Source organism: Microcaecilia unicolor, chromosome 14 (assembly GCF_901765095.1).
Source record: "Microcaecilia unicolor chromosome 14, aMicUni1.1, whole genome shotgun sequence".
NCBI lineage: Eukaryota > Metazoa > Chordata > Amphibia > Gymnophiona > Siphonopidae > Microcaecilia > Microcaecilia unicolor.
The window spans coordinates 4,714,376-4,724,963 of NC_044044.1; positions in this window are offsets into that span (position 1 = coordinate 4,714,376).

The following is a 10,588-nucleotide window of genomic DNA, read 5'->3' on the forward strand; positions in this document are numbered from 1 at the left end:
AATAATAAAACCAAAGATTTCACGGAGCCAGGTGCCTTGGCTAATTACCTGGAGGAAATATTTCCTAGTAAAATAGACGTATCATGACAATTTAACTTTCAGCATTATTACCTAGTACTGCTCTCCGGGATCCAGATCCAAATCATGCAATATGCAGTTTAAGATGGATATAAACTGCATACGCAAGTCTACTTTCTTTTTTATACAAAGTAAGGTTGATTACCTGTATCAATGCTGTCATAATGTTTTCCTGTTAAATTCATACTTGAATTGTGTAATCTCATTCACTATAAATGATATATTCATATAAGTCAGTAACTACTATTATATTACTGTAGTCGTTGTTGATAAGGTACATTATTCTGAATGCGAGATATGTAACAAAGAAAAAAAAATGGTGGGAGTCTGTCCTAATGCGCATTCTTTTTCTTTCTCTCCCATTTGTTCATCATCCTGTACCATGATACTTGTGCATTTCCATTTTTTTATGCACAAGATTAGCAGTTATGCATGTCTATCATCTTCATACGATTGTTAAGATGTCTCTCATTCTCTTTATGTCACAGTGTTTATTCTAGAACAATTTCAACATAATATCCCTAAAATTCTTAGAATGTTCAGTACAATAATATTTTTTTAATGTAAAGGGCTTAAAGAAACCCATCAAGAGAAAAAAAATCTTAGCTTATATTTCAAAATTAACTCCTGATATAATTATGTTACAAGAAACTCACTTATCTGTAATCGAGTCTAGTATCCATTAAAAATTTCCTACCTCCTATATTTTCCCCTGCAGTAGGGAATAAAAATGGTGTTAAAGTGTTAATTAAAGAACATAAGGAGTTGGATATACTTTCGTATAAAACTGACAGTATGGGCAGAAGGGTTAAAATAACTATTAAAATCTATATATATAAAAGGCAACCCCAACGTTCTGAAGCCTCCACGGAAGTTGAGGCGCCCGAGATATCCGGTGTGCCCTGGAGTGTCTGCACCGCCCTCGCGTCAAAACGTCATGACGCGTCAAAACGTCATGACGTTGAGGGCGGAGCTATTGACACTCCAGGGCCGAAACGGCCCACAGCGAACAAGGCAAGTAGCTTCGAGGGACGGAGGGAGGGGGCCCCTTGCTAGCGCCTGTTTCATTCCGCTCAGAAACGGGCATTTTTTCCTAGTATTCAATAAAACAATTTCCTTACTTAATATCTATGTCCCCAATATTGAGTCACCTGAATTTTTTCTATCTTTAGCAGATCTGATTGTATCTGAAGGTAATACTCCTTGCATAGTAGGTGGTGATTTCAACCTTATACTAAACCCTTCGCTAGATAGGAAGTCTCAGTATCCATATAAAACTCCTAAAGCATGGCAAACACTTCAAGATCTAATGTCACAATTTAACCTCTGTGATGTTTGGAGATTAACACATGTATCAGAGTATGATTATACGTTTTTTTCTAATCCTCATAATTCTTACTCCAGAATTGATTATTTCTTAATATCGTCTTCCCTTTTACCTGATGTCTATCATACCAGTATTGGTAATATGTTATTATCTGACCATGCTCATATCACTCTCCAACTTCATACAGGTTATTCATTAGAAAATAGACCTTGTTGGAGATTTAATTCTTTATTACTAACTAATAACATGTTTATAGAAAAAATCTCTGAGGAAATACAAGAATATCATTCCTTTAACTCACCTAACCATACCTCTTGGCATCATTTTTGGGACACCTTCAAGGCTTTCATTAGAGGTGCCATAATTACATTCGCTGCATCGAGAAATAAAGAACTAAATAAAGAAATTATGCTTCTGAAAAATAAAATAAAATCCTTGGAAGCTAGTCATATATGTGATACTGCTAATATACAAATATTAGAAAACCTAAAATCATCCAAACTTAAATATAACTCATTACTTGGCTCTAGGGCCAGTAAGGACATCTTTAGCAAAAAGACCCAATACTACTACGAAGGTAACAAAGAAGGCCATCTACTAGCCAACTACTTGAAAGCTCGTAAAGAAAAGAATGTCATTTCATTAATTAATGATGAAAATAATAAACCCCTAACCAATAACATAGACATAGCAAATAGATTTCAATCCTTTTACAAGGATTTAAATTCCTCTGAAATTGTGGAAGAAACAGTAAAATAAGATTTTCTAGACAAATTAGATCATCCTACAATCACAAAGGAGGACAATGAGCTACTATGAAAAAAAATTACTGTCGATGATATTAATGATGCCATTCAGTGTATGGCGACCAAAAAGGTTCCAGGACCGGATGGCCTCCCTATAGAATTTTTTTCTGCTTTCAAAACATTATTATCTCCTATCCTTTGTGATTATTATAATCATATGATAGAAACAGGCATTATCAGAGGTTCTTTTACTGAAGCCATTATTATTGTGTTACTGAAACCAGACAAAGATCCCACATTAGTATAAAATAATAGATGCTAATATCTTTGCAAAAATTATCTCAGACAGATTACAAAATATATTACCCAAATTAATAAATTCAGATCAATCTGGATTCATGCATGGTAGATCTTCATCACATAATACAAGAATTTGTTCTAAAATGTTAATACATGGCCAAGAATGCTCAAACCCCCTGGTAGCAATTGGTCTCAATGCCGAAAAGGCATTTGACCATGTAGAATGGCCTTATTTATTGAAAGTTCTTCACTGGTATGGCTTTTCTGAAGATTCTATCAAATTAATTAAGGTCCTATATACATCACCAACCATATGCATACAAATAAATGACGGTATCTCTAAACCTTTTAACCCAACAAGAGGTGCTAGACAGGGTTGTCCCCTATCTCCTCTCTTATTTAATATAGCTCTTGAGCCCCTACTAACAGCTATTCGACAGGCTTCCCTCATTCAAGGTGTTAAGATCGGTCCAACCATCATTAAATTAGCTGCATATGCAGATGGTGTATTACTATTTACTTCTCCTTCTTCAATACCTCACATTTTGAATATTATATCGGATTATGCAGAAATATCTGGGTATAAATTGAACACCACAAAAACTGAATTATTACCTATAAACTGTGTTTATATGAAACACATCATTCAACAAGTATCTGGGTGTTCTGTTTGGCCCCACAATAGAAGACACTCTTAACTATAATTCCACTAATATAATTAAAATTGTTGACGCTTTAACTCAAAAATGGTCACCACTGAGACTGAATTGGTGGGGATGACTGTAAACAAAAAAAAATGATGATTGTACCAAAAATCAATTAAATACTTAAATTGTCGATATTACTAAAATTGACAATTTACAAGAAAATTGAATTAAAACTAATTCAGTTTTTGTGGGCCAATAAGACACCCAGAATATCTACTAAAAAAATTGAAGGCTTGTCCACTGAGTGGTGGTGTTAATTTCCCAAGTTTCTATGATTATCATATATCCTTCTTATTAAAACAAAACTCACTATTTATGGCTGACAAGGAGCAATTTAACACTCCCACTTGGTTTCATTTAGAAGCCATTAAGCCAACAGACACTCCTTTACACTATTTTCCATGGTCACAACATGACAAGATTTCTAATAATGTTTTGTATACGTCTCTCAAAACTGTATTTAAAGAACTTGATTCAGTTGTAAAAAAAAAAATCCGCTTAAGAATTCCATATGCACCCCCACCTGGAATAATCCAACTTTCAAAATCAATAAATCTTGTATAAACTGGACTGTATAGGAAAAAGTTGGCATTTGGTCAATAAATGATATTATCAAGGACCACAATTTGATACCCTTTTCTCATTTATGCTTGAAATATGGTCTTCCCAATTCATGCTACTATCTATCAATGGTTACAACTTAACTACTGTATAGCTGCAGTCAACTGAAACTCCTAGTTGTTGGCAACTATGCAGAACTCTAATGGCATCTAAAAAAGCTGCATCTAAATGGTACAAAATAATTCAACAAGAAAAATTTGGTTCACCCACCAGTACTATGCAGTCATGGGAACATGACTTAAATTACCAATTAGATGAACGAGAGTGGCAAAAATGTGGGCATAATTTATTTATTTATTTGTTACATTTGTATCTCACATTTTCCTAGCTATTTGCAGGCTCAATGTGGCTTACATAGTACCGTAAAGGCGATCGCCAATTCCGGTATGAACAAATACATTAATGTTTTGGTAGAATAAGATTCAAGTGTAACAGACATACAGGGAATTGTAGAGAGGAAGAGGATCATAGAAAGGAATAATTCATATATGTCCACAAGGCTACACATACCACCAAATCAGCATCTACCTCACAATCCGTGTTCTTTTTTGTGCACGTGGCATTTTGGACACCATCTAAACTGGCCAAGCTAAACAAAACTACAAAAAAAAAACATTTGGACAAATGCTGGACCTGTGATATGAACACTGGAACTCTTAAACATATTATCTACTCATGCTAATTTATACAAGATTACTGGTGCTCCATATAGAATACTATCAGGTGAATTTTCGAAAGAGAAGGGCGCCCATCTTCCAACACAAATTGGGAGATGGGCATTCTTCTCGCAAGGTCGCCCAAATCAGCATAATCGAAAGCCAATTTTAGGCGCCCTCAACTGCTTTCCATCGCGGGGATGACCAAAGTTCACGGGGGTGTGTTGACAGTGTAGCGAAGACGGGACGGGCATGTTTAGGAGATGACCAAGCATCAAAAAGCTGCCCGAACTGACCAGATGACCACCGGAGGGAATCGGGAATGACTTCCCCTTACTCCCTCAGTGGTCACCAACCGCCTCCCACCCTCAAAAAAAGTTTTAAAAATACTTTTTTGCCAGCCTCTATGCCAGCCTCAAATGCCATACTCAGGTCCATCACAGCAGTATGCAGGTACCTGGAGCAGTTGTAGTGGGTGCAGTGTACTTCAGGCAGGCGGACCCAGGCCCATCCCCCCTTACCTGTTACACTTGTGGTGGTAAATGTGAGCCCTCCAAAACCCACCAGAAACCCACTACCCACATGTAGGTGCCCCCCTTCATCCCTAAGGGCTATGGTAGTGTGTGCAGTTGTGGGTTTTGGGTTTTTTTTGGGGGGGTTGGGGGGCTCAGCACCCAAGGTAAGGGAGCTATGCACCTGGGACCTTTTCTGAAGTGCACTGCAGTGCCCCCTGGGGTGCCCGGTTGTTGTCCTGGCATGTGAGGGGGACCAGTGCACTACGAATGCTGGCTCCTCCCATGACCAAATGGCTTGGATTTGGTCGTTTTTGAGATGGGCGTCCTCGGTTTCCATTATCGCCAAAAACCGGGGACTACCATCTCAAAAACGACCTAAGGACGACCATCTCTAAGGTCGACCTAAACTTCATGATTTGGGTATCCCCGACCATATTATCGAAACGAAAGATGGATGCACATCTTGTTTCGATAATACGGGTTGCCCCGCCCCTTTACAGGGCCGTCCTGCGAGGACGCCCTCATAAAACGTGGGCGCCCCATTCAATTATGACCCTCCACATCATTACATTAAATATTTCGGATTCTTTTTCTTATAAGATAGCCATATTAGGCTCCTTGGCAATCCAATCTCCACTGGTTGAATATCAAGCAGAATTATTGGACATACTTCTTCACCTAGCCTTGAGAACACTTTTCTTCTGCTAGAAAAACATATCTAAAGTAACTTACTTGACATGGTGGAACTCATTGTGTTCACTAGCTAAATATGAATATGCAGCTGCTGAAAAATTTTATTCACTTTTTAAATATAAGAAAATATGGGCTTCTTTACAAGACCAACTGTACAATACTATTTCACAGAATTGAAATATCTGTATTTACACTGTGATTATTATGATGTAATAATAATCATTGTTCACTCATTTCCTCAGACATGTATATTGTTGCTTAGTTATAGTCTATTTCTTTCCTCACTGATTAACCTGTTTAGTCATTTGTTAATATTGTCATCTTGCATTTGTTGTTGTTTCTCTTAAAATAAATAAAAATATTGGAACAAAAATAGACCAGAAAGATAAACACACAGAGCACAGAATCATCTTATATGTGGTCAACCCCCCCCCCCCCAAAAAAAAATAGAGTAAAGATAAACTTTTTGCTGTTTTGAGAAAGGCCATACTTCTTATTCGAATTTGGAACGTTTAGCGCAAAAACATCCAAAGTTCAACTTAAACGTCATATTGAAAATGCCCCTCCACATGTTCTAAGAGTCAGCTGACCTGTTTACATACTGTAAGTCAGAGGGTACGGGTGTCTCTGTATTCAAACAGCAGAAATAAAGAACTATTATGAAGACTTTGAACCAAGTCACATATCAAGACTGGTGGACGTACATATGAAACATTCCTTGCTAAAAAGTCACCTTGGTTTATCTTATATAAGGAGAAGTGGTTTTTGTTGCTGTCTTATTTTAAAGAAGCATGTTGAGAAGTGTTTTTTTTTTAGATTCCATTCTTTCCCTTTCTCTATACTATAACTTTAGATAATACATAAATTATTATTGCTACGTTGGTTCATACTTTGTTGTTCTGTATTTAATCTAATAAAAATACTACAACTAAAAAAAAAACGATTTGTATAACTCTAAGAAGTAAATCCATGTGCCAGTTTTGAACAAAAGAATGTAGAACATGAAAATATATACAGTATAAAATATATATTTGTTTTATTACAGATGGAATCTCCGTTACTTTCGGCATCTCTTGGCCTTTTATTTTGCAATTCAAGAGATCAACCAAAATGATATGATTTTACCCAACATCACCCTAGGTTTCCATATCTATGACTCCTGTTCTGATGCTGGTGTTTCACTGTGTGGTGCTCTGAACATCTTGTCAGGGGAAAATGAACTAGTTCCTGGATATATATGTCACCAGCAGGGCCAGGTGGTTGGTTTAATTGGAAGCATTTCTTCATTGACAACAACTGCAATTGCTAGACTTACAACAATCTATAGATACACACAGGTAAAGTAATAAGCTGTCTCTGTTTATAGCCTTTATTGATGTTTACTTTGTTCTGTCATCTGTTGTTAGTCTAGAAATGTACTGTAATTTATACCCTGTAAGGTCCAGCATGACCTGGTCTAAGGATCTGAAATATTGAATAAAAATAGTTGGCTCAATTAAGTTCACATAGAGGGGCATAATCGAACGGGGTGCCCAAGTTTTCATGAGGGTGTCCTCGCAGGACGGCCCCGTAAAGGGGCAGGGCAACCTGTATTATCGAAACAAGATGGGCGTCCATCTTTTCTTTCAATAATACGGTCGGGGACACCCAAATCATGAAATTTAGGTCGACCTTAGAGATGGTCGTCCCCGGTTTTCAGCGATAATGGAAACTGAGGATGCCCATCTCAAAAACGACCAAATCCAAGCCATTTGGTCATGGGAGGAGCCAGCATTCATAGTTCACTGGTCCCCCTCACATGCCAAGACACCAACTGGGCACCCTAGGGGGCACTGCAGTGAACTTCAGAAAAAGATCCCAGGTGCATAGCTCCCTTACCTTGGGTGCTGAGCCCCCCAAACCCCCCCCCAAAAAAACCCAAAACCCACAACTGTACACCACTACCATAGCCTTAGGGATGAAGGGGGGCACCTATATGTGGGTACAGTGGGTTTTTGGTGGGTTTTGGAGGGCTCACATTTACCACTACAAGTGTAACAGGTAGGGGGGGATGGCCCTGGGTCCCCCTGCCTGAAGTACACTGCACCCACTACAACTGCTCCAGGTACCTGCATACTGCTGCGATGGACCTGATTATGGCATTTGAGGCTGGCATAGAGGCTGGCAAAAAAGTATTTTTAAAGGTTTTTTTGAGGGTGGGAGGGGGTTAGTGACCACTGGGGGAGTAAGGAGAGGTCTTCCCCGATTCCCTCCATTGGTCATCTGGTCAGTTCGGTCACCTTTTTGATGCTTAGTCGTGAAAAAAAATGGACCAAGTAAAGTCGGCCATGTGTTCATTAGGGACGCTCTTCTTTTTTTCATTATTAGCCGAGGACGCCCATTTCCTAAGCATGCCTGAGTCCTGCCTTCGCTACACTGCCAACACGCCCCCGTGAACTTTGGTCGTCCCCGCAATGGAAAGCAGCTGAGGGCGCCCAAAATCGGCTTTCGATTATGTTGATTTGGGCGACCTTGTGAGAAGAACTCCCATCTCCCGATTTGTGTCAGAAGATGGGTGCCCTTCTCTTTTGAAAATTCACCTGATTGTGTCAGCAGTCTGGCCAGCTGCAGGCAATCTTGTGCTGGAGAAATAAGCTATGCTGGATAGATAAGTGGTTAATAGTAAACAAGACAAAGGGACGGTCTGAATAAATCTCTATGGTATTGTGTGTAAGGAGATGGAGCAATCTAGGTGGTTAGAATGGAATGAGCTCAGTATGCGAAATGACACGTACACATGTTTATGCAAGGGGGGGAAAGCAGATGGGTCTGGTGGGCTGGTTGGTGGAAATTATGTTAACGGGGACATTATACCATAAAGTCATATGATATAGTAACAGAGTTATGTGATATGTTGTCATGTACACACAGTTAGATAAATGTATAAAAGGAATGATTTATTATTATAGAAACAGGAATCTTGCCAGAACTGCGTAGTGCTTTTACTCCAGGCTGGTAATTCCTCCACAGGAACATAGAAAAAAAAATACTTTTTGTATGTACTATTTATGAATTTTAATTGACAAAACAGCAATTAGATGTATATTTTCCTATTTGTAATAAACAAGCTTCTATGATAAATTTATGATTATGTAATGGTGTATCTCTTTCTGTGTTCTTTAATCCAAATTATTTTATCCAGGAAATAAATGTCTGAAAGTTTAGCCTTGCATCTTATAGCCTGTCTGATAAACAGTCATAGGTATAAGGCTAAACACAGCCAAGGAGTTTTTCTCCAAGCAAGGAGAACTTGTCTATGTCATGGGCGTTGTCACCAACATCCATGCTTCACTCGTCTGTGCTGTGTTCCCCCTTCTTAACATACTAAAATTACCTCTAGTTCCAGTCAGTGACCTGTGGGGTCACTGCAGAGTGATAGAGGCCAAGCTAGTGATGTCATCAGCACTGAGCACTTCTTAAGCTGGCTTCTGAGTATGCTCAGTGTTCTGGCAATTATCTTTGTTGAGGCCCAGGCCTGCCTGGGGCACTGCTAGTTCCAACTCTGCTTCTTTGTGATGCCTTGGCCTGAAGCTTTTCCTACAGCTTTTCCTTTATGCTGTGTTCCATTGGAAGTCTGCTTCCAAGCCAGGGAGTCCTGAGGAGTAAAGCTTGGCCTACAGCTTTCTCCTTATGCTGTGTTCCAGTGGAAGTCAGTTTCCAAGCCAGGGAGTCCTGAGGAGTAAAGCTTTGCCTACAGCTTTCACCTATTGCTGTGTTCCTGTGAAGCCTGCTTTCAAGCTTGATAGTTCTGAAGAGTAATAGCTCTGCCTACAGCTTTCACCTTTGCTTGGGTCCAGTGAAGCCTGCTGCCAGGCCAGTGAGATGAGAGCTTCCCGTGCCTCAGTTGAGATTCCAGTCGCCCACCGTGAGTCCTTAGTCGCTGTATGCAGCGAGTGGCTTTGTGCTATGTTTGGGACTGTGTGGGCTGGATGACGGGGAGTGCTGAGGGTGCAGCAGCTGAGGCCATGTCTCGAGGTGGATGAGGGAGCTGTGCTTGGAGCGTGGAAGGGTGCACGTGGGCTGATCCTGGCCCTTGGGTGCTGTGCAGGGCCGTTGAGTCTTCTACCTTGGTAACATCGGCTCAGGTTTGGCTTCTTCACTTTGCTTGCCTTGGGAGCATCGGCTCGGGCTTTGTTGCTTTATCTTGCTTGTCTTGGGAGCATCCGGCTCAGACGCCTCAGTGACTGTTTGCTTGCCTTAGGTGACATCCTTAATCTTCTGTAAGCGGGGTGACCCGCTCTTGCCTCTACTTGTGGTGCAGGTCCTGAAGAGAATCTTTCTTTTCCCTCTGTTTTGCTTCTGCTCCACTCTGGTTTTGAGGGAGCTTGCCGCGGTTGTTCAGCAGCTCATCTGAGTGTACTGACAGAATGAACCCTTTTCTGAATCACTCATCAATCCTCTGAATCCATTCACATGTGGAGGGGCATAATCGAACGCGAACGCCCATCTCCATGGGCGTCTATGTCCGAAAACGGGTATGTGAAGAGGCGGGACAGACCGTATTATTGAAAAAGATGGGCGCCCATCTTTTGTTTTGAAAATACGGTTTGGACGGACCAAATGCCATGGATTTGGTCCCTTCTGAGATGGGCGGGGTTTTTTTTTTTGCGATAATGGAAACTAAAAACACCCAGCTCAGAAACGTCCCAATCCAAGCCATTTGGTCGTGGGAGGGACAAATGTACAACACTACCATAGCTCTTAGGGGTGAAGGGGGCAACTACATGTGGGTACAGTGGGTTTTAGAGGCCTCCCATTTACCACCACAAGTGTTACAGGTGGGGGGGATGGGCCTGCGTCTGCCTGCCTGAATTGCACTGTATTACCCATTAAAAGTGCTCCAGGGACAGGACTTGTTGCTGGTGTATAACCTTGGCACAGCAGTTCACAACTAAAGACTAATCTC